At 39.4% G+C, this 26,065-nt stretch overlaps 1 protein-coding gene across 1 annotated transcript in view; it reads left to right on the top strand.

The window, feature by feature from the left end:
• The window catches only part of LOC145411964 (putative neural-cadherin 2), a 452,962-nt gene that overhangs the window by 255,820 nt on the left and 171,077 nt on the right, over window positions 1-26,065 (top strand). The window lies entirely within an intron of this gene.

Genomic DNA, 26,065 nt, shown 5'->3' with positions numbered 1-26,065 from the left:
CTCCACCTCTACGATGGGTGCGTAGCACCCGTCTAGCAATAAACTCTCATACCTTTTCTGTCCTACTATCTAATGGAAGAGTTAACTGTTACTCTCAGTCCTTCATTTATCCAACGGATCAACTCTGGAACTGTATCCCTCTGTCTGTATTTCCTACTTCCTATGATCTCCAGTCTTTCAAACGCAGTGTGTCCACACATCACGAAATGAACGGATTTTTAATTTGGCTCTCTTTTGTATTGTTTTTATTCTTCTTGGAGGGAATTGTTTTGCAGGCTTCTTGCCATTGGTTCCCTCTTCGTCACATCAATGTATATATATATTTATATATATATATATATATATATATATATATCGTATGTATTTAATTTTCAACAGGCATGCCTTGCATTCATGACGGAAAAACCAGCTCAATAAATGATACAGAGAAACAAAAATCTAAACATGCAACCCATGGAGGTAGAATAGGGAGGAGGCAGCATGTCGGTCTTCCTCTATCGGCGCGAGTGAAGCCGGTGGGAGGGGCTTAGTGGCCCAGGAGGGTGGGGGAGATCAACTCAAAACATTGCGGTTTAGCAATGCGACTTATTACATTTAATTGCTTTCTGTCTTTCACCACACACAAATTTGAGAAATATTAAATGATATGCAAGGTATATATAAAGACATTCCTTGTCAGTGATACAGATCCCTGAAAAAACCCACTGGGCAACACACTATACTTAGAAAACGTAAATTTCTTACTTTGTTCGTTCCACAGATAATCATTAATATTTCTTACAAGAAACGCTAACAACGTGTTATTTTGACATCATGTTATACTGTAGTGACTATAGATAAATATGAATCAGTCATGTAGGCGAATAATAATCACAAATGGTAGTATTATGTAATAATTTAGGCTTTCATCTGCAATGGAGATGGACTGACTCGAAACATTACTTAGGTTTTCGTCTGTGATGTGACTCGAGACATTGCAGTTTTTTGCCAATTGTCTTTTCAAGAGATCAGCTACTCCCCCACCACAGTCTTCCGATACACCTAAACTGTTCATACTGAGTGATTATTTTTTCTCAAGTCATCTATAACATTTTGTAACTGTGCATTTTTCCTTCAGAGCCTTCGTTTTGACTGAAGTAAAGTTTTTATTTTTCTTGGACGCAACAAGTTTTTCTTCATTTTCAGCTAAATTTCTCTTCAATATAGCCTTTTCAAGACTCAGAGGACACCATAAGAGAACTTAAGGCTCATCTATAGGCCTGTCAATAGGAAAGGATCAGTCATTAGTGCCTGCTGAAGTGCGAGTACTGGTATCAACATAAATTTCTACTGCTGTTAACAGAATCCAATTTAACACACTGTCTGGCTGGTACCTCCCGTTTGGCTTGGCAATTTAGTTTTCTCCTGTAAATATGATGGGAAACCAGCAAACACACTTGGTATCACACCATCCCTTAATATAGTTCGGTGTGGTCCTGTCAAAATCCTCATTCTTAAAATGTTGAGAACAAACAACTGCTGATTTAGAAGGATTAAAGTCCTTTCCTACGTGTTGCCTCTTTCCACTTCCTGCGAAAAATTTCATCTCTTGGGAATCTACACGATAAAATACTTGCAAATAAGTTTTTTGTCAAGAGAGTACCAAATATGGGGTCATTTCTGATTTCTTTGTTCCAAGTCAAATCCAATTCCTGAAGGAAATTAATTTATTATTTCATTTGCAAGAGAGAATTTATTGATTCCAGTTCATTTAAATTCACCATAGTTTAAATTTCAAATTACCTAGGCCACATATATTTATCTATTCCATCTCAATGAAATTCACTCAAGGCTGTAATCCTCCTTACCCCCGGCATACCACTGATAAAGGATAGCCAAGACAGAAACCCTTGTTACTTTTTTTTTTTGTCTATATTAAACCAATGACTGATATGAAATAACTCTTATAGCATGAAAAAGTTGGTCATTATTAGACATTTCATACCTTTTAACAAATATCAAAGGAAAACATGGTATGTCTAGTTTATGATACCTGTAGCTACCTGTTGGAATTTTTGTCTGTATTACACCAATGACTGACACATAACAACTCTTACAGTATGAAAAAGTTGATCATCATTAGACATTTCATATCTTTTAATCCGTCACGTCCCGAGGTTTTCCGCACCTCCGACATCCCCCAGTCCCGAGGTATTTTAGAAATTTTTTTTTTTGGCTAAAACCTTTGCTTTTGGTGAGAAACATCGAAAATTCATAGAGAAATCGCTCACCTGAGGTTTAAAATACCCAATCCAGGTAGGAGTTCCTCCTTACCTGACTGGGTTTTATAACATGCTGCCACCAAAGAAAACGAGTTCTATGGGAGGGTAACTATTTTATCCACTCATAAACGGTATTTATTTATTTACTTGGTACGAATGTATATGTAGTATGAGAGTATATTGGTTTTCAAGCAGTAATAAAGGCATTATAAGCATTGTTTCACTCACTAACTAACCACCATACCTGACCTTTTTTTGCCACAATACCTGATCATTATTTCTGACTGTTTCTTCTTCTAATGCTATGTAAACATTGTCCTCCACATGTCATCGATTGGGGAATCACTCTGGCCCTGAATATCTTTACTAGCCAGGTCACCGGTAACAGGTCCTTTGCCAAGACAATGGCGTGAGGGGGGGAGGGGGGAGGTTATGTGGTGTAAGGCATTGTCCCTGCTTGGCATCTTGTAGAGGAATAGAGGAAGGTGTCCCGTGTATACATACGAAAAATCAAACACGAAAATTGAAAATTGTGCAAATTAGGGACCTTGCAATTGCACAACGTACTGGTACGTCGCCGGGACTGGCAAATATAAATCGTTGCAACGTACCCATACGTCGACGGGACGGGGTGGGTTAAATCAAGTGGATGAGCTGGAGTTAAATAGCTTAGGCTAAGATTAGATCAGATAAGGTGAACTGGGCTGGATAAGGTTAGGTTAAGATAAGCTGGGTTAAGCTGGCTTGGGGTAAGTAAAGTTACAAGGGTTGATTTAGTGCCTGGTTAAGATAAGCTAGGCCAGGCTGGGCTGCATGGGTTAGGTTAAGTTACGTTAACTTGGGTTAGGTGATTAGGTTAGGTTAGGCTAGGTTGCTTAGGTTATAAAGGCTAATTTGGGATAGGCTGTTTGGGTAAGGTTAGGTGTTTGAGACAGCAGTATATCCTAGGATTAGCGTACTTATTGGCCGACCAGCCACAATGTGGAAGCACTTTGCCGGTATTCTTTACTTCCCCCCCCCCCCCGAAAGTTGGAATATTAAGTATCAGCACCGGTGTCTAAACTGAATGTAGACAACTGGAGGTTGCTAAAGTCTTAAAAAAACCATCAGTATCGAATCACTAGACCATAAATGATCAAAGACAATGTGCGGAAAAGAACCCAGCATGACACACTTTTAAGCCCATTAAAAAAAAAAAAAAAAAAAAAACTAGTAGTTTTACCTATGGAATGTTACAGAGTCCCGTCGATCTCTCTGCGTACACCCAAAAGCAGAACAAGCAGGCATATTGAGTGGTTACACAAAAAATAATGAGTTCCACTCTCAACTGATGTTTGAGGCAAAGGGGGGTGGGGGGCTGCAGCGCGCTGGCTTCAAGTCACGTGACCTCATGCCAACTCTTCCCTTAAGCTCGTGTAACAGTACGAACTGCCAAGAATCAAGATGACTTGCAAAAAGATTTAAATTTTTACGATATACCCAAAATTTTCCTATATTCACCTCTACTCGTTTCTTGATTCAGGAGAGTCGTGGGTGGGTCGGATGGGTGTCTGGGATGCAGCTATGTTCGGCAAAAAAATAAGGGGCTCCTTATTTTTTAGCCAAATGTTCGCGAGAAAAAAAAAAAAAAATTTTATCGTTCTGGATTCGTTGATTTTCATGTGATTTGTGTGGGGATCTGTTGTGATTCGGCTCAATGGGGTGCTTTCAAAGCTAGTATTCCAGTAGATGGCTCCACCATTTGGACAAACACATTCTCCGCGCTGTTTAAAAAGCATATTTTTCTTTGTTAAATACCGACACTACTGTGAGAAACTGTGAATCATGTGAATGTCATATACTGTAGTATAAATAATACAAATAGAAGACGTATATCTAACGTTGCTTGATTTATTTATATTTATCGTAAACGGAAATTAAAATATAACTGATGGCATGTGATGGCAACCCGCCATTTCAGTTGTCCTATATCATTTAATTTCAGCTACATTTAGTGCAAGTGGTTCTTAACCTGCCACATCCCAGCTGATTTTTCACCAAGGACCCCCCCCCCCCATCCCGGCAGATTTTTTTTTTTTTTTTTTTTTTTTTGCTAGAAGCTTTGCATTTTTATGAGAAACATTGGAAAATGGCCCCAAAAGTGCTCAGCTGAGCTTATAAGTGCGTTATACATGTGTCCCTCTGAATACCTTGTACCATCTTCTGTGGGCCCTGCTCCAGAGAAGACGTTTTCTATTGGAACGGTAACTATTCCAAACAACTCAAAATAGGTAAATATTATTTCTTTTTATATTAATTTATATGTAGTACAAGAGTACAGTATATTTGTTTTCACACAATAGTACAGGCGATATAAGCATTGTTTCACTCACCAAACACATCAACATACTGCACCTTCCTTTACAGTTTTATTGCATCATCAATTCTGCTTCTTTCTTCCTCTGGCTTGTTTCTTCCTTTGCCCTCCACCTCGGGAATCACTTTTGCCTTGATTTTCGTCATCGGAGACTGTGGCGCGATATGTCTTTATTGGCCAGGTCACTGCTAACAGGTGAGTTGCCAGGTCACTGCTAACCAGTGAGTTGCCTGAAGGGAGTGAGCAAAATGTTGAGTCCCAGTATTTACTCAACATTAAATTTCTGCCCACATAGAGACTGAATGAGTCACCCACTAGGCGTAATTTATAGTCTGAACAAACTATGTATTAAGAACCTAACTTGCACTAAATGTAGCAGAAATTTAATAATGTAGGACCACTGAAGTGGCAGGTTGCCATCACATGCCATCAATGATATTTTAATTTCCGTTTATGATAACTATAAACAATTCACGCTACGTTATATATATGTGTTCTGTTTGTATTATATTATGGTATATGACATTGCTATGATTCACAGTTTCACACAACAGTGTAGATACTTAACAAACAAAAAGATGCTTTTTAACCCGCCTCGTCCCGGAGACGTGAATTCACGTCCTCACATGATGTGCACTCATATCCCGGAGACGTAAATTAACGCGGCAACATTGCAAGGTCCCTAATTTGCATAATTTTCAATTTAATTTGCACAATTTTCAATTTTCGCGAGTGATTTTTGGCACTTATACACGGGACACCTTCCTCTACAAGATGCCAGGCAGGGACAATGCCTTACCCAGCATGACCTTCTCCCCCCCCTGCATGCCCTTTTCTCAGCAATTCACCTGTTATCAGTGACCTGGCCAGTAAAGCCATGTCATGCCACGGTACGAAATTCAGGGCCAGAGTGATTCCCCAATCGATGACAATGTGGAGGACAAACATTAGAGGAAGAAACAGTCAGAAATGATGATCAGGTAATGTGGCAAAAAAAGGTCAGGAATGGTGAGTGAAACAATGCTTATAATATGCCTATATTACCATTTGAAAACCAATATACTCTCGTACTACATATAAATTCGTACCAAATAAATAAATACCGTTTATGAGTGGTGTGGAATAGTTATCCTCCCATAGAACTCGTTTTCTTTGCAGCCAGCCTGATAGAAAACCCTGTAAGGTAAGAAGGTACTCCTACCTGGATCGAGTATTTTAAACCTCAGGTGAGCGATTTCTCTATGAATTTTCGATGTTTCTCACCAAAAGCGGATGTTTGAGCCAAAAAAAAAAAAAGGTCCAAAAATGTCGGGACTGGGACGTACCACTGCCCAGAAAACGTCGGGATGGGGGGGGGGGGTTAAGCAGCACAGGGAATGTGTTTGTCCAAATGGTGAAGCTATCTACCAGAATACTAGGCTTTTCAGAAGCACCCCATGCGGCCACTTTATTTTTGATTGAACTGAACACGAGTCACACACATATCATCAAATTACACCAGAATGCCAAACGAACTGAAGCCGATTATTCGTGAGAGTCTTAACCCTGGCCACATTCAAGATGGATGTCATCCAAATGGCACTCAACTTGCACATGAATCACACAATTAGCACATGAACTGGGACAGTCTGCCAACCAAATTGAACCAGATTAACCAAGTAAGCTTTCCCCGTAGGACAAATCCTGTCCAAATTGCACTCAACGTGCACATGAATCACATAATTAGCACTCAAATTGCAACAGACTAGCACACGAACCGAATCCAATTATTCGTGCAAGTATCCCTTTAACTATATGGTAGGACGAATACCGTCTGACTGCACTCAACTTGCACACAAAACACAATAAGTCCACACGGGACGCATTTCACTTGAGCACGGCTCACTCGAATTTGGCGCATATCCACAAGTTTCGGCAAGCTCTACAGACTCCATGGCAGCTAGGAATGGTCGGCAGGAGGGCAGGTGATGGAATGGTAGGTGATCAAAGGGCTCCCCCAAATTATATATATGCCACTATTGCAGTCGTTTTGGGTTTGTGATTGGTTCCAGTTATTTGTGAGATTCATGTGCGTTTTGTGTGCATCGTTTGGCTTTTGTGTGCACTGCTTGTGGAAAACGACCAACTTCGGCTAATGTTCGTTAATGTGTGTGTGTGTTCATGAGGAATGTGTGTAAAGTTCGTGTTGAAATCGTTTGTACTAGTATTTTTTTCTGACTACGTTTGTGTGATTCTTACGGTTATTGTGTGGCTATTGTGTGGGATTCGTGTGGGCGGTTTTTCGTGGCAGGTTCGGTCAATCACGTGTGCGAGTCATCCCAATTCGTGCGAGTTTGTACTGTCGTGTGACACGGGCTTTATTATACCTCGATGATGCAACCTTTTCATCCATGAAACCTTACGAGTGTTACCACGCTGAACCCCTGGTTCGGCCAGGTGGCAGGCGAATCTCACATTTGCACTTAATACCCACTAAGTGAATGTATGTGATTTTATATCATAACAGTATTATACACATCCACTCGCATATATTTACACTACTACTGCGACGCTGCCACATCTTGACAAGCGGTAAGACATGGGGTATAGGAACTCCTTGAGGCAACCTAACAAAGGTCACCGACAGTTAGTACGAATCACTATCGTCTTACCGATTATTATTTAAAGTTTCAGTAATGCAGTCTTAGATGAATGTGTATATACATAAATACAGCATATTAAACAAACAGCACACTAAGTTTTCTGTGGGTTAGCTATGCACACACATGGAGTTTCACATGATTGCACCACGCCAAAGGCAGCAATAAATTATAAACAAAGTCAGCTGATCGCCTGCTAAACGTAAAACAGCGGTGAAGGATTTGTATGTTCGTGTATTTCCCCTTTAAACTAACAGAAACGTATTACTCTAACAGAACCTAACCTACTTTATATTATTTCAATATGTTTGGTTGTTACTGTTGGTCAGGTTAGATTAGGGTAGGTTACGGTTAAGTAGGTTAATTTCAACTGGATTAGGTTAGGTTAGATTAGATTTGACTTGGTTAAGTAAGGTTAGGTGTGGTTTGGTTTGATTTTGGTGGGTATGGTTAGATTAGGTTATTTTTTGTTGGCAGATATTACATTTTTTTAGTTTTGATAATTTAGGTAAGGCTAGCATATGAAAAGGTAAGGTTAGGAATGTAATAAAAAATTTCAGTAGATTTTAGTACGTTTTTAGAAAGTCTGCCATTATGCTTGGTAAGCAAACGAGTGAATCAGGATAAATGGTAATGGAAAGAGAAGGGCAAACAAAATAATCAAATCATCATTAAATAATCCTTTATCACCATAACAATTTTCAAAAATCTAAAATATTATGGAAAACAAGTGAATCAGTATCATATTTCTGCTGCTTAACCCATTTGTGCCCAGCGTCCTAAGTGTAGGACGAAACTGGGCAATTTCAAAAGTGAATAAAGGGGAGAATCCCTGGTTTGGGACCTATTGGCTTTGCGACTATGAGCCAATAGGCGGAGGCCGGTTCGCCTAGTACCCGTCCAGCGCAAACCCTCACACAGGAACCAAGGGAGCTAATGGGTTAAACTTAAGTGAGGAAGTCTGTGACCTTGAATGGCTGGCTTGGTTATAAACAGAAGCTGGTCAGTATAACATCATTTGTATATTACTCCTGTGCTATTAAAATTAGTTGAGTATTGATTTAAGCACATTATGAGTTTACTAAGCACAAAAATGAGCTTTACAATTTGTATATTTGAAAATAATAGCAAGCATTTGACTTCAAGTATTGCTGTACACGACTTCGGGATGTGGGCAGCTCCTTGTGAAATTCATCCTCTACCTCATGCGTGATGGTGTAGGCCAACGAAGTGCGAGTATTCACAGCAGAAAGCCAATGCCAACAATTTACTCGTGTGATGATGTCGTGGGATGATGTGCTGGCCAAATGTATGTGGGACTTGGACTTGGCTCAGGTCATGCGTGCACTAACAATGTTTTTGAGAAGAATAATGCACTATCACAGCAGGAGTATGGATTTTCAAATCGAAATGACAACGAAAACCATTATAACCTAGTGCACTGTAGCTAAGGGATTACTGTATACATACACACACACACACACACACACACACACACACACACACACACACAGGGAATGTAAGTACTATATGTGCTATTAGTACTACAAAATGACCACACTCTTTAGTAAAGCAAATCTGGAAAAGAAAAGGGATAAAGGTAGAAAGCAGGATGATGATTTCTACCAAGAACTGGTTGAAATGGAGACTCACAACAAACTGGTTGAACGAGTATATAGGTTAGAGACGGCTTTTCAAAATGAGATTGATGAAATTAAGAAACAAATGCACTTGCAAAAGGAAGAAATAGAAAAATTAGGAAAGGAAGTAAACAAGAAAGACACAACCATAAATGAGCTAACAGTTGAAGTGGGTACACTTATGAGGAAAATCAGTGAAATGGCAAGTACAGTAGTCAACCACGAGAGTATTATGGAAGAGTTCAAAAATGATGCAGAGACAATTAAGCAAGTAAGCAGTCTGATAGATCAGAGCAGTGATATTGAGGAGAAGATAACACAGGTGAATGAAGCTGTGCAAAGCTACAATGTGGAAATCACTTATGCTGAAATGGTGAAAGTAAAGAAAGACTTGGAAGCAAAGATGGAAAAAAAAGCATTAAAAAGGAAGTGAAAAGAATAATCCAACACAATCCTAAGTTAGTCAGAGATTCAGTAGATATTAACACATCTATAGTAATCACTGGTATAGAAGAGGAAGAAGTAAGAAACAAGATCTCAAGAGACAAAAAGGAGATGGCAAATGTAATGGGCATATTGAAAGAAGTATCAGAGGAAATCTGTAGTAAAGACATAGAGGAACACAAAAGGTTAGGGAAATACGAGAAAGGCAAGACAAGACCCCTAAAGGTAACTTTTCAGAGTGTAAACACCGTGGAGGAGATACTAAAAAATGCAAAGAATCTTATGGAAAAAGAGGAGTTCAAAAATGTATGGATAAAATGATGCCTAACACAAGAGGAACTGGAATTACTGAAAGAGAAGAGGGAGGAAGCAAAAACAAAAAATGAGGGAAGATCAGAGGAGAAGAATACATTTTTTTTTACAAAGTAATTGGATTGCAGGTACGAAAGTGGTGCATAAACAGGAGGGAATAAAAAGGAGGAAGGTAGTAGAACCAAATCATGACAAGTATATAAACATGATGATTAAGCTGATGTACTCAAATGTGGATGGAATGGTATCTAAATTATTATAGATGAATGATCAATGATTATATCACAGAAAATGAACCACATATAATATGCCTAACTGAAACAAAATTAACATCAAGGATATCGAATGACATCCTAAACTTAGAGGGATATACAGTAATATAGGGAGAAGAGATAGGAACTTAAAAAAAAGGAGGAATTATAATATTAACTAAGAAAAATCTAAAAGTCAAAGAAATAGAATTAAATATACCCTCACAAGTAGAACTGATTGCAGTAGAGATAAATACATCTGAAGGGAAAGTAATTATAGCCAATTTGTACATGCCACCCAGATCAAACACATGGGAAAGAGACGAATATGAGGAACTGGCGGAGAGTACAATTCAGAGTTTAAGAGCATTACTACATAAAATGGAAGAGAAATCGAAAAGAATTATACTAACTGGAGATTTTAATACAAATATAAATTGGAATACTCTAGATACAATAAGCCAAGAAAGCTGTTGGGACCAGAAGCTCCTGGATCTTGTGCAAGAGTTTTTCCTAACGCAACATGTAAGGGAAAGCACCAGGAAAAGAGGACTCGATGTGCCCTCAATGCTAGATCTCATATTTACTAGGCAAGAAAACGATATTGACAATTTAATATATCACCCTCCATTCGGCAAAAGCGACCATGCAGTACTAAACTGCAACTTCAGGATTGCATATGACATAGTTAACAGCAATGAAAGTTACAAAAAGAGCCTAAACTATAAAAAGGGAAAGTATCATGACCTAAAGAAGTACTTCTTAGAAACCCCTTGGGAAAAGGAGCTTAGAGGACAAGATTTAAATGCTATATATGAAAAATTCTGTGAACTTTATGATATAGGAGTCCAGAAGTACATCCCACAGCACAAAGAAGCAGAAAAGAAAATAAAGAAATGGTTCACTATAGAATGTAAAAAATCAAAAGAAAAAAAGAGATTTGTTGTGGAACAGATACAGAAGACACAATAGTGAAAGGGCATATAATAATTACAAAAAGGCAAGAAACTATTATACAAGAATAAGGAGGGAAGCCCAAAAACAGTTTGAGGAGGATATCATAAATAAGTAGTGATCAAGCAAAGCTATTTTACAGCTACATCAGAAGCAAAATCAAAGTAAAAGATAAAATACAATCCATTACGGACGATTGAATCATCTATACACAAGAGAAGGATATTTGTGAAGCACTAAACAAGAATTCCCAATCAGTTTTTACAGAGGAAAAAATCTTGAGAGGGATTATGTGGAACATGGATGCCCACACATACTACCTGATATACAAACATCAGAAAAAGAAATACAGGAGGAGCTAAGTAAATTAGACAAAGGAAAAGCAAATGGTCCTGATGAAATTTCATGTTGGGTGCTACGTGAATGTGCAAAGGAGTTAAGTAAACCATTATTTTTAATTTTCAAGAAATCCTTGAGTCAAGGTAAACTACCTGATATTAGGAAGAAAGCAAACATTGTTCCCTTATTCAAGAAAGAGAATAGACAAAATCCACTTAACTACCGACCAGTATCACTAACCAGTGTTGTAAGCAAGGTATTAGAAAAGCTTATAAGAAAAGCTTGGGTAAATCACCTACAAGAACACAGTTTGATAACAGAAAGACAGTTTGGTTTCAGAAAAGGAATATCGTGTGTTACTAATCTGTTGAGCTACTATGACAGTAACAGACACATTACAGGAAAGAGAAGGATGGGTGGACAGTATCTATTTAGATTTCAAGACAGCATTTGACACAGTACCACACCAAAGACTTTTATGGAAACTGTACCATCAAGGATGAATTCGAGGCAAACTGTATTGTTGGATGCAAGATTTTCTCATGAAAAGAGAAATGAAAACAGTACTAAGGGGAAATTACTCATCATGGAAAGAAGTGACTGGTGGAGTACCACAGGGCTCATTGCTGGCACGAATCATGTTTTTAGTGTATATAAATCATATAGACAGTAACACTGGAAATGACAGCTATCTAAATAAATTTGCAGATAATGCAAAAATACAAAGGAGAATTACTAACACAGACTCTTGTAAAGAGCTACAAGAATTAAATAACTTTATGAATGGAGTAATACATGGCAAATGGAATTCAATGTGGACAAGTGTCATGTAATCAAGTTTGGTAAAAGTGGAAAAACACCTGACTGCGATTATACATTAGGAAATAAAACCCTACGCACATCAGAAAGGGAGAAGGACCTAGGTGTGATTGTCAGTAACAGACTATCTCCGGCTGACCACATCAGTGAGAAGGTACGGAACATGATACACTGCTTGCCAATATAAGAATAGCGTTTACATACATAAATGAGGATGTGCTAAGAAAGATAATAACATCATTCATCAGACCAACCCTGGAGTATGCATCAGTAGTCTGGAGTCCTCATCTCAAAAAACACACAGACAAGATTGAAAAAGTTCAAAGGGCCGCTACAAGATGGGTACCAAGCTTAAGGGATCTAAGCTACGAAGAAAGACTAAATAAACTGAAACTACCAACACTACAGGAGAGAAGGAAAAGAGGCGAGATGATTATGCTATATAAATGCATATCAGGGAAGGAGAAAATAGACATAAATGATTACTTAACATATGGGGAAGCATCAGCAAGAGGACACTGCAAAAAACTGCATATAAAGAGAGGTGATAAAGACGTAAGGAAATTCAGTTTCCCAAACAGAGCAATTGATCAGTGGAATGCACTACCGAATGAAATAGTATGTGCCAAAAGAATTCACAAATTTAAGGATATGTACGATAAATGTGGTTTAAGACACGGAACTGTACGAGCTTGACTCATTCCTGTAAAGATACAATTAGGTAAGAACAATTAGGTAAGAACACACACACACACACACTCACTCATATCTATCTATCTGTCTATCTATATATCTATATCTATATCTAATCTATATCTATCATCTATCTATCTATATATATAATATCTATCTATCTATCTATCTATCTATCTATCTATATTGGATATTTATATTTTAATTAGTTATACACGCCATTGGATGTGGACGCATAATCCAGGCAAAGAATAACGATACTTATTTGGGATATTTTAAAACTTCTGTGGATCTATGCCCATCATTGGAAAGCTTTTCTGTTGGTGAGAAAAATGCAAAATTGCGCCAGATTTTCATCCAAACTACAGTATAACTGCATTGCTTTTGGAGAATATTAACCTCTGTGTGCTGGTTGACATGTGTACCCGTCACGATTCGGGGAGCAGAGCTCCGCCGTATGACATGATGAGCTGCAAGCATCTTCCCGCCACCCTTTGAACCCGCGATGATTTTCTGTGACAACCATAGGGCAAGTAGGTCCCCTAAGTACCTCACTGCTGCGAGGCTCAGTCTGTACATGGCACTAGTTAAGAGTCATGTTTTCGTCATCCTCCTCATCTGATTCTGTCCCACCACGTGCGGGGCCGATTGCATCATTGACCCCCGTGAAAGTTCTGCCCTTACAGCCGGGGAAAGGGCTCAGTGACAGTGCCATCAGTCATGCCTTGGACGACAGTATCCGCATGGACACTGAGCAAAGAATACTTGTTCAGAGAAGTTACCATGTGGAGAGTGAACTATCTCGCCCTCCGACCCCTTCATGCAGGAGGAGGACAGGACCTTTGACAGTGATGCGTTCACTGAGGAAGAGGACGTAGATGACCCAGCACACCGGACAGGTGAGCATGGAGTTGTCAGTCATCTGGGAAATAAACACTCATGAGCCATCTCACCACCACTTTCACCACCTGCTCGCCGTCATCTCGCCCTCGAACGTCTACCTTCACCTCAGCCGAGTACGTCAAGAGCAAAATCACTACAACCAGGTCCTTTAGAGTGAAGGTTTCCACACAGACCTCACGTGGTGTTACTCAGCAGGACAAGTCTCAACAGGGAAGGCCTGCATCAGGTGAGTCATCATCCCCATACTCGCCCACCTCCACACTTCTCCCTCTCCTTCCCCTCACCCTTTGCACACGGGCGTGCACACACGCTCAGAAAAAACGTGCTGCATGTGGCAAATGGCTCATTTTACCAGGTGTGGGCAGAGTTGATACATTTGTCTGGGAGGAAGGAGCAGGATTTGAGCCCTCTGTGCCAGTGTTTGATGAGGAAGGAGCAGGTGTACAGAAAGATGAGCTTCCCCCAAGGCCCTGGACCATTAGCATTTTCAGGGCGATGTTCACAACTACCATCATGCAATACATGGTGGATGAAATTAATTTCCACCAGGCAATGAGTGTGTTGATGAGGAAGGACCAGGTGTACAGAAAGATGAGCTTCCCCCAAGGCCCTGCTATTAGCAACATTTTCAGGGCGATATTCACAACTATCATCATGCAATACATGGTGGATGAAATTAACTTCCACCAGGGAATGAGTGTGCAGTGGCTGGACGTGGCTGCCGGTCAAAGCACGCACTTGAGGGACTGGCAACCTGAGGAGGTTGGGGACTTGTTTGTGTGGCTAGCCCTTACTATGTTGATAGCACACGTAAGAAAACATGTGCTCCATTACTATTGGTCGGTAGATGAACTCGTGGGCACACCTGTCTTCGGTAAGTATACGGCCCTTGACAGGTACCTGGTCATCCTAAAGTTCCTCCATTTCAAGAGAAATTATGGGCCTGCACCGAACAACAGGTTATGGAAAATTAGACCTATCCTGACAATGCTCAAGGAGTCATTTTCCAGGGTTATTCTTCCGTTCCAGATAGTGGTAATTGACGAGTCACTGGTGTTATTCCTGGCAGGTTGGCATTTATTCAGTATGTGCCATCAAAGCGTCACAGCTTTGGACTAAAAGTCTTTGCCTTTTGCGACTGTAAAACTGAATATGTGCTTGATGTAGTAGTTTATTTGGCTACAGATGTTGATATACCTAGTGATGATCCTCACGATTTCTCAGCATCGATTGTGAAAGTGCTGATGGACAGGTATTTCAACAAGCACCACATTCTGTACACTGATAATTATTACACAGCACCAGCACTGACCAAATATATGTTGAACACGGTACTGGATCCTGTGGAACTGTCTAAGCAAACAGAAAAGATTTCCCTGTATTCCCAGCAAATACTGAGAAGGAAGCCCATCTTACCAGGAAATGTGACAACATGTTATCCCTTCTCTGGCATGACAAGAGACGGCCTAACATGTTGTCAGCAGTACATAAGGGTGTGTTTGAGGAAACGGGAAATAACAAACTACAGGACAGGGGAACCTGTGTTGAAGCCAGATACTATCAATGATTATAATTTCAACACACGGCTTTTTGATAAATCAGACATGCAAACTGGTGAGGCTGATTGCTTACATAAGTCCTGCCAGTGGTACAAGAAAGCGTTTTTACACCTTCTTGATATTGCTGCCCTGAACAGTTTCATACCGTTCAAGGAGCTCATCGAGAAACCTCTCTTTCTACAAGAGTTTGAGAGCTTGCACACGACCTCCTTGAAGAATATTCAACTCCACAGGTGCCATGTGCGAGGCAGGGGATGCAGATAGCACCTACAGCTCAAAAGCTAAACTGTGCGGAGTACTACCGGCGGCACAGGCTGGAAGAGATTGGACATACCACTGCAGGTCGTCAGGTGTACAAGCGTCTGTAACACCACCAAACACTGTCCTGCAGCACAAAAAGAGACACCTATTAATGTGCAGATTGCAAGGTTCCTCAATGCCCGAAATGTTTTTGCGAATATCACTCCGAGCGTGATTACTGAGCAGGTGTGTTAGAAAATGTAAATAGTATACAGGTATGCACAAGTGCGTTGTTTTTTATACATGTGAAATATTAGGTATGATAAGTTATATCTTGTAAGTGTTATGATATAAATGTTTTATAACAAGTTATACAAGTGCAATGCAGTAAGTCTTCTGTTTATGGTTATTGGTGAAACAATTATTGGAAATACCTTGAGTACCGTTACATGAAAGAAAACAATTTGTGAGCGAGCAAGAAAGAAAATTACCTGGTTGGCTATAACTAATTTTTTCCCCTCTTTACTCAGAAAATAGTGCCGATTATGTGAGGATAAACATATTTGCGATGTGAAGATAATAATGGAAGTTGTGTATAACATTTGTAATATTTTCACAATGCCCCTGGTTAGCACAAATCAGTCTGAATTTTAGTACAGGTACAGTAATTACCTCGTATGCAACCATACTGCATGAAACAGCCACAACATTTACTTATCAAAGTGCAATTACCTGTAATTGTGATGTCAAGTGCAATTATAAGTGTCGTAGTAGAGGGAAATTATTATAACTGACACAAGAAGTGAGTACAGAAAATCAAAGTTCTTTTGTTTTCCAGCACACCTACGGGGCATAGTGGCACTATGAAATGGGCGGAAAACTCTTTGGGGAGCCACATGGACAGGGTGATGACACAGCCTTACGACAGAGTAAGGAAAAGTTGAAAAATGAATGGAAAATTCCACATTCTTTCCAAGGAAGCCCAGGCAACATTACAATTGTAAAATTCTGGGGTTCTAAGGAGGAAGCTGAAGTATACAACGGAACACAGGGCTAGGGCTCAGCGCGCATGTGCCTTTATTCAAAACAAAAGGGATCCTTCCTTTAAAGGGCATACGTATAAAGTGTAACATAATAAAATACTACACTTCCTCTTACAAGAAAAGAAACATTTTTATCTTTCACTAAACTTAAATGGCACAAAAGAGCACTTAATTTTGCCTTAATGAAATACTGTAACTACAAATCAAGCCCGTTTATAGGCTATGATTCAACCAGATCTCCTCATCACAGGGGTCTGCACTCTCTCCTATGACTCAGAATTACTTAGTGCAAGTAATCGTTCACATGGCACATATACATTTCTTTCTGAATTATTTGTGGTCTCCGACTCACCACTGACATCATGATCATCAGTATATGTAGGTACTTCATCAATGTATGCTGGATCAAGTTCCTCATTAAAATTATGACAGTCATGATCTTGAGTAACATGATCCACATGAACTGTTTTTAGTACATTACCTACTCTTACAAGTAGGGTTCTATAGCCTAGGACTTCTTCCACCACTCCAAATACCCACTTCTCTGTACTTCCTCTCCGTACAGAATTGTTTTTGACTCGGACTTTATCTCCAGCAATGAACATTCGTTCACTCTTATGCTTCCCATACATTATGAAGCTCTTGCTTTTCTTGTTTCATTTCAACACTTGCTGCTAAATTTGGTTTTACCAAGCTAAGCCTTGTCCTTAGTTGTCTCTTTACTCATTAATTCTGCAGGAGTGCAGTTGGTTGTGCTATGTGAAGTAATTCGGTAACTTAACAGAAACCTGGCTAGTCTGTGTCTGACATTTTTGTGTTTGCACCCTTCAATAACTTGTTTGATTAAAACTTCCTTGACCACACGCACAGAACGTTCTGCTGCCCCATTAGAGGCTGGATGATAAGAAGGTACCAGTATGTGCTTGATACCATTCATTTTTGTGAAATTCTGAAACTCTGTTAACTGGAATGGTAGGCCATTGTCTGATACAAATATTTCTGGTAGGCCATGTTCTGCAAATATTAACCTGAGTTCATCCATAGTGCATTGTGCTGTGGTACTGTGCATGGGTTTTACATCAACTCACTTAAAATGGCTATCCACCTGTATCAGAAATTTGTCATCCCCGCCCACAGAAATCAATATGTACTCGTTGAAATGGGCGTGTAGGCCATCCCCACGGTTTGAGAGGAGCTTTAGGTGGCAATCTTCTCACTTTTTAACATAATGAACACTGCTTGACAACCAGTTCAACTGATTCATCCATTTTAGGCCACCACATGAAACTCCTACCTGAAGCCTTCATTGAACATACACCAGGATGTTCAACATGAAGTTCCTTCAACATACATGTTTTATAGATGTTAGGTATAACAACTTTCATACCCCATAACATGCATCCTTGCTCAACTGATATCTCCAACCGTCTAAAATAATATGGCTTCAGCTCATCTGTTACTTCTTTCTCACTACACCATCCATGCATTGTGTAATGCATTACTTTAGCAAAATGCCTATCCCTCTTTATGGCCTGAGCAGTCATACAGGCTGTTACCAGAAAATCATCATTACAGTATAAATGTCTAAATCAGTTTCTAATGTCTCAAATTCACAAAGTTCTCTACATGGTAGTCCGGACAGAGCATCTGCATATGAATGTTCCTTAGAACATCTAAACTCTAAGTCAGTCATAGCCCGCTAACAATATCGTCCATCTCTGCATTCTATGTAGAGGTGTATGGTATGTAGGAGGACTGCTGGGCTTTGATAGCAGGCTGTGAAGCCTACGCCCAGAGTCGGACACATAAAAAAAAAAAAAAAAATCTAGCAGCAGCCAGAGCTGGGAGTGGAGACTTTGGTCCCAGGATAACAAGTAGGGGCTTCTGATCAATCAACAATGTGAAATTTCGTCCACAGAGATACTGATGGAATTTCTTTACACCAAATACAATTGACTGGGCCTCCTTTTCTATCTGAGCATAATTATTTTTCACTCTTTGTGAGGCTTCTTGAAGAAAATGCAATTTTGGACGTTCAGACCCATCATCCATGACATGACTGATCACAGCACCCACTCCTTTACTAGATGTATCACATGCAATCTTCAATTTCCTCTCATTATCATAATGAACTAAAAGCTTTGCACTTGTGAATTTCCCTTTACACTCTTCAAACGATTTCTGAGCACCTTTTGTCCATATCCACTGTTGGTTCTTCTTTTGAAACTCATGTGGAGGGGCTAGTTTGTTGAAAGATCATTCATAAACTTTGCATAATACTTCACCATGCCAAGGAAGGCCCTTAGCTCACTTACATTGTTTGGAGGTGGCATGTTTACAATGTTCTTTACTTTATCTTTCACTGACTGAAGGCCTTCTGCATTTACTTTGAAACCTAACTAGTGACTTCCTTGACTAAGAATTGACACTTTTTTTGATTCAGACTTAAATTATGTTGACTCAGTCTACTAAACACCCTCTCAAGAGTTTCATGGTGCTCAGAAATGGTTCTACTTGCAACCAGCAAATCATTCTGTTGGCACAAAACATCCTCAGTGCCATCTAGAATAGAGTCCACGATTTTCTGAGAAGTCTTTAATGAAGACTTAATACCATAGGGCAATATTAAGTATTTGTACAACCCTTTGTGTGTGTTGACTGTTAAATACTTTTGACCCATTTCATCAACATTGACTTGTGCATAAGCATGAGACATTTCTAGTTTTATGAAGATTTTTCTTGCAGACAATGCAGCAAACAAGTCTTGTGAAGTTGGGAGGGGATATTGTTCATATGCAACTGCATGATTTACTATAATTTTATAATCTCCACACAGCCTCACAGACTTGTCTGGTTTAGGAACAATCACCAGTGGAGAGGCCCAGTCACTATTATCTGTTTTTACTATTACCTTATTTCTCTAATTTTTCCAACTCACTCTCTCTGCGTCACCTGTAAGAGCATATAGTACAGATCTCGCCTTGCAGAACACTGGTTTTACATTTTCTGAGACCGTTATGTGAGCCTCACAATCCTTGATTCCCTCAAAAGAGTCCTCAAACAACATGGAATGCCTTTTTAAAAGTGACTGTACCTCGCTTCCAACATCCTTTGTTACTTAGTGAACATTAAAAATCTTATGCCAGTCCAGCTTCAGTGTACCTAACAAATTCTTGCCTAAAAGTGTCGGTTTATCTTTGTCTTTAACTACAATCGTTGTTAAATTTTCTTTTTGATCATTGTATTTGACATCACATGTGAATTGTCCTTGAAGTTCAAATGCTCCACCTGTATACGTCCTTAGTTTAACATTGGTTTTCTGAAGTTCAACTGACTTGAAAAATTTCTCATAAACATCCTTATTCATAATTGAGAGATCTGCAGCAGTGTCAGCTTCCATATTCACATTTTTCCCATTACTCATCACATCTACAGAATACTGAAACTTATAGAGTTCTTGACCTTTCTTGCATGTAATGAATTAACATTGCCCTTGTCACTGTCATCCTCACTGTCATAGCCAACATTCTGGACTTTGTTATGTGTTGCAACACTGTGACAAGCTGCTTCAATATGACCTACTCTGTTACAATTAAAACATTTTACATTCTTCATCCTACAGTTTGTTGCATAATGTGGCCCTAAACATCTGTTACATTTAATGCATCTGTACTTCTGTTCTGGTACTTCGACCGATCTTCGTACCCTTTCACTTTTCCTCTTTTAATTTTATGTATTTCCTCCGCCGTATCTGAACCCTTGGTTGCATTACAAATACGTCCATCATTAGTAGGCACTTCATCACTACAGAATTCCTTTGTGTTTCATTCTGCAACTTCCACTGTTAAGGGCAACTGACATGCCTTAGCAAATGTTAGGTTCTCTGTATTCATCAGCTTATTCTGGACCTTTCCATAATTTAATACTACCACAAACCTATCTCTCAGTGCCCTGTCTAGAAATGAATCAAAATTTCCATTAATAGACAACTTCTTTATGGTCACTCTGTAATTACTCTCACTCTCATCCATCTCCCTATTCCTGGAGCCAATTTTATAGCTCGCAGCAATCTCTGGAGGGGCTGGATCATAGTGTTTCTTCAAAGTCTTCATTATATCTTTCAATGTAGTGTCCTTAGGTTTCTTTGGTGCTAGTATATTTGACAGTGCCATACAGTGAAGGGCCCACTTCTGTTAGAAATATTGCTCTCCTTTGTTGCCTCTCTACTTACTCATCGGATGTGAGTCCGTTTGCTACGAAAAACAGCTCCATCCAGTCACAGTGCGAGGCGAAATCTTCTTTTGTCTCATGATAAACGCCCAGGCGTCCTATGTAGCTGTCTTGCCCCGCCATGGCGGGTTCCAACTCCTGAGTGATTCTCTTCTAACTACTCGTCCACACAATCTGCCGGCAAGCCCAGTACAAATTAACACAGTCTAACCTTCAGGGATGCGGGGGATGCACAATGAGATCCCTTACTCGTTGCCAATGTAATATTCTGGGGTTCTAAGGAGGAGGCAGAAGTATACAACCAATCACAAGGCTAAGGTTCAGCGTGCATGCACCTTTATTCAAAACAAAAGGGATCCCTTCCTTAAAGGACATACGTATAAAGTGTAACATAATAAAATACTACAACAATCACCACTCTGGTCAGTGCTACCAATGCTAGCCAGTGAGTCCAAGGTCACTGCTAGTGGCACGCGCTCGGAAGCAGCCTGCCTAAGCATAGAAAACCAGTTGTCTTCAACTAATCCTTACTTATCGACAGGACCACCTGGATCTTGGGATACTTTCATTTGAAAGAGGAAGAGTTGGTAAGTCTTATGTATATTTATTTATTTTTCCTCTAGCTATAATTGTTTGGCTGATATTAGGGTTTGGAGTGAGGGTATTTTTTCCAAACTCTCAGAAATTCCCCGCAAGGAGGAGTGGACAACGGCGGAAAACCCCCTGCCAGATGGGAGTTAATTCTAGACTGAATAATTGTAGCCCTAGACAAAGCAACAAACCAAAATAACTGAGTTATTTTTGGTCTGTTAAAGCAACTACAGATCTACAGTACACACATCGTTGGTAGTCTTTCAGAAAACTAATAGGTATTATCAATGTAGCTTCACAAAATTCCTAATTAAACTGCTGATAATGACAAAAATGCTAGGTTGAGTACCAGTACTGGATTATATAGAAAATAAACTTCAGTGGACCTACACACATCACTGGAAGGCTCATCGATAAGTAATATTTGTGAATTTAGGCATTTTTCTAAAAATTATTCAGTATTTGAAAAAAGCCAAAACAGGTTAAAGCAAGTGCCGAAACTGGGGTATCTTATTAATTACTGAAAATGAAATGGACCCACACACATCTTTGGAGAATTTCTGAAAATTATTGCCTTGTCCCCGAAATTCGCCAAAATACTGATGGAAAAAAAAAAAGCCACATTAACCACCGAGTCAAGTGTTTAACCCACCATGCATTGGCATTAGGGTCCACAGACCAGATAGTGGTCTCATAAAGTTTTGAAATAGGATGAACTAGTTTGTGATTACTATCAGGTGAGATGTCACGCCTCGTTCAGCTGATATAACAATAAATTGGCTCCCTCGAGCACATGACACTTCCATGTGTGGACACCTGTTTTTTCATTATGATTCGTTGTAGTGTGGAGGAATTTCACTGAACCTCATTCCGAGACATATACAGTGTTTTATTAAATTTTTTTATACATTAGACCCTACTAATGAAAATAAAAAAAGTGCACCCCGTTGGCACACTTGAGCATTTTGTTATATGGTCCGAAATCCAAAATGGCCAGCCGAAAAAATGAAAAATTACAATATTTGATTACTCGTCACTAGTTTTATTAATATTACATTATTTAATTGAAGAATTATTTCAAGAAACTCTAGGCATAACAAAGTATATTATATATGAGTAAATTGTGAAAAGAAAAATTACCCAATTAATTATAATTGCTTAAAAAAGGCACCAAATGTGATTACCGTACCCTGTTAGACTATCACCAGGTATTACCACAATATTTCATTTTCTTAACAGACTATACAGGGAAAGGATGGAGAATTAGGTCTTTCAGTCAGTAAACATGCCTATTCCAACAAACATATTTAAACCATAATCTTTTTCACAACTAAAATGTTCATATCACATGTATCAGAATGTTAGACTAATTATGCCCTTCAAAATTGATCAAAATGCTTTACATGAAAAATATATGTTGCTTATAAATATAAAAACACTGATAAACTAAACACATTTACAATTAATATATTAAGTGCCTGTCATTTCGATGTCCATACTTTCCTCCAGACTTTCCTCTTCTTCAACTGACACTCTTGATTTACTCTGAGGATTGTGGTAGTCAGTTCCATGTCAAGCACAAAACAGTGATCAAGAAAGCTGTGCTGTAGCACAACTGCAACGGGCAGTTGAACATGGGGTGCGGGATTGACACCCACATTTTATTCGTTTTAGGATATCCAGTGGTGCAGGAGAAACATCAGGTGGCAAGCCAGTTGGAATCAACATGTTTGAATCAGGATCCTTTGTTCACCCATAATGAAGAGGGTTCATTTCTGGTGGCTCTGGGTCAAGGGAGCTTCTCCAAATTGCTACCTGTAAATGGCTCTGCAAACATGTTCTTCAAATGCTTCTGTTGTTGGTGGCAAAGCTTTTAGCTCTGGTGCTGTGGTGAGCCGAAGATTGCCCATCTTTGATTGCCACACAGTATATCTTAAAGATGTCATGTTGTTTTCATTTGGAAAGCCATAACATGCTGCAGTGAATTTTGTGGCTTCAGCAGTAACATAAGTCAGCTCTTCTTGTTTTCACCCTAATCTAGTAAGAATCTTCCCACTCTTATTGCCTTTAACATTGCTCCTTTACCAATACCCCATAAATACAATACACTGTCACATCCTGTAAGAACATGGGCAGGTAACAGACTGTTGAGAACATTTTGATTTTGCTCAACTATTGCTTTGATATCTGCACTTGATCGTGAAGGGCTTATTCGAAGCATTACCATATTGCAGGCAAGATTTTCTTGCTTATGGAAGTGGCATAGCAGAACAAATATGTCTATGTCATCAGCAACAATTCTAATGCTGTGTCTTCCTGACCTTGCCAAATGGACAGCTTGCTGCACCACAGGAACATCAACATCCTCATGTGTACTGTAGTACGCAAGTCAGACCTGCTTCTTCTGATTCCATTACAAAGCTCTGTTGGTAATGGTTCCTTACCTGTAATCGCACGATGTTTGTCATTGTGTGGCAGTAGATCAGTGTGCTGACACAGATACTCACAAATGAGATTAATCACCTGGGATTTAATGTAAGTAACAGATAAGCAGACCTTCTGTTGTGGCAGAGGTTTTGCCAGTGACAATCTGTGGCATCTACTTGCTTCCTTCCCAGCTGTATCTCGTGTTGCCTCTAATATGCTTCCACTGTGATATCTGCCAAAGACCAGATGTGTGTTTGCCGCTAAAAGACAATTACATATGTACTGCACAAACTTTAGTATATAATCCTCTATGACACCTTTGCTTGGCCATTTGACAACCCAGAGAATTGCACACCCATCAAGTATACATCAGCTGGGACCGTTCTGCGATCAGATACTTCCACTTGGATATTGGCTTTCAGGGTGGCTTTAGAAGGTGACAGCCTCATATCACCTGTTTTTTCCTGGAATATTGGGGGTGGAAATGGTAGGTGGTGGCGACCATCATCCACTCACTTGATGCGATGCTGCCTACTTCTTCCTTAGCCTTTATCATTCTTTTTCTGTGCCTGCCCTCCTCTCTTCCTATTTCTCCCAGTTTTCCTGTCACTTCTTATTGTTTTTCTTTCCTTTACAGGTGGCTTTACATTGAGTGACAAGCCAAATGGTTCCTTGTAAGCCAAGAAACCATTTACAACGCTGGGTGGTAACCATATAACCAAACCATACGTGCTCCTTACGTGTCAGCAAGTGGGTTGCTGGAGGGTTAGTGCCCCTCCCTGTAAAACAAATAACTCAAAGTCAATGGCCACCCCTTACGGGATTATGGCGTCTGGCAATAGATAGACAGATAGAAATGCAGCCAACTCATAAGAGAGAACATCTCTTATGTTGATGTTCCTAGAGGTTTGAAGACAAAGCATTCTTAAATAGATCAATGTGGTATCATACACAAATATATTCCCCACTTTAATTTTTTTTCTTGAGTTGACATGACCACAATTGGTCTTGTAAGTGGCTTGTGAAAACTCTGTTGCCATCCTTCCTCAAATGTTTTCATCATAGCTGCTCCCAATTCAACAGCCCTGTCAACACCGACATACTCAGCACATATCCTACCTGTAATCACATTAATAAGTCCAGGTGGATGGCATTCACCTTTCAGTGGATCTATGCAGCTTTGAAGATTCTCCCAAATTTTTGCTCTGTCTACTTCATCACTTTGTATCCTTGAAGGGCCTTCTTCCTTATGGGTCATGACCGTGGATTGTGCGTTTCCGTCAAGCATGGATACAACATTTTTTTTTTTCAGTTGAGCGCAGATATGTAGTCCAAGAGGCCACCTTTTCAATGCTGCTGGTTGATGGGTTATTCCCATAATTCCTCCTGGCCTATGCCCATAACGCCTGAAAGTTGTCTCAACTTACTGGTCAGACAAGATGCCATCCCAGATGCCTGGTTGATGTCGCAATACATGACCTCCGTCCATGAAGTTTTGAAGCACTTCATCAGACAGTTTGCTCATAGAATGAAAGTAATACAAGGCATACCTTGCATAACTGGCATGACCACTGACAAAAACATAAGGGAGCATCTCTTTGATGACAAGCAAATGGAGTGGCCAATCACCTTCTCGTTCAGCACGAACAAACTGCATCATCAGAAATACTGACTTTACAAGGACATTGATCCATAGTTTTGCTGTTCCACTTTGTGCTGCTCTGAGGTTACGTCTGTCATCAACTCAGAATAACTGTGGATATCATTCTGAATAATTTCATGCAACAACTCCTCAACTATGATGCGCATTAAATAAAGCAGTATGTATAATTTGATATAGAAGTTTGCTTTCTGAATCTGTAATTAAGCTATGTCCCTAAAATATAAGCAGCTTTGAATTAGGAAATAGCACTTAAATTATATCTTTATTGTTTTATTGACTTTGATGATAGCAATTTATTAACATTCAAAATTTCTTCTATCGGCACCTGAAAATGATGATAAAAACTTAAAAATCGTTAAAATAAAATATTACAATGTGTAGTTTACAGGTGATCATTTTGTTTAGTGCTTGTTCTGATACGAAAAGTTAATAATATTATTATTATATGAAGAAAATTAAACTGAAAAAGTTAGCTAAACATGTTTTGTTAGCATCATCATTCATGCAGGCAGCCACATTGGATTTCGGCCTCCATTTTGAAACTCTCAACTGTGCCAGCTGGGTGCACTTTTTTATTTTGATGGTTACATCCCAAAGTATCAGAAACTGCAATAAAACTTTGTATATGTCTCGGAACGAGGTTCACCCGAAAATGACCATTCTGCCGCCAGACTATTAATGAGCAATTAATTCAGATCACC

The sequence above is a fragment of the Coenobita brevimanus genome, chromosome 91 (genome assembly GCF_032717465.1).
Source record: "Coenobita brevimanus isolate Jiangsu-jjx chromosome 91, ASM3271746v2, whole genome shotgun sequence".
Taxonomy (NCBI): Eukaryota; Metazoa; Arthropoda; class Malacostraca; order Decapoda; family Coenobitidae; genus Coenobita; species Coenobita brevimanus.
Note: the sequence above shows the minus strand (reverse complement) of the source record. Positions and strands in the feature narration are given on the sequence as shown.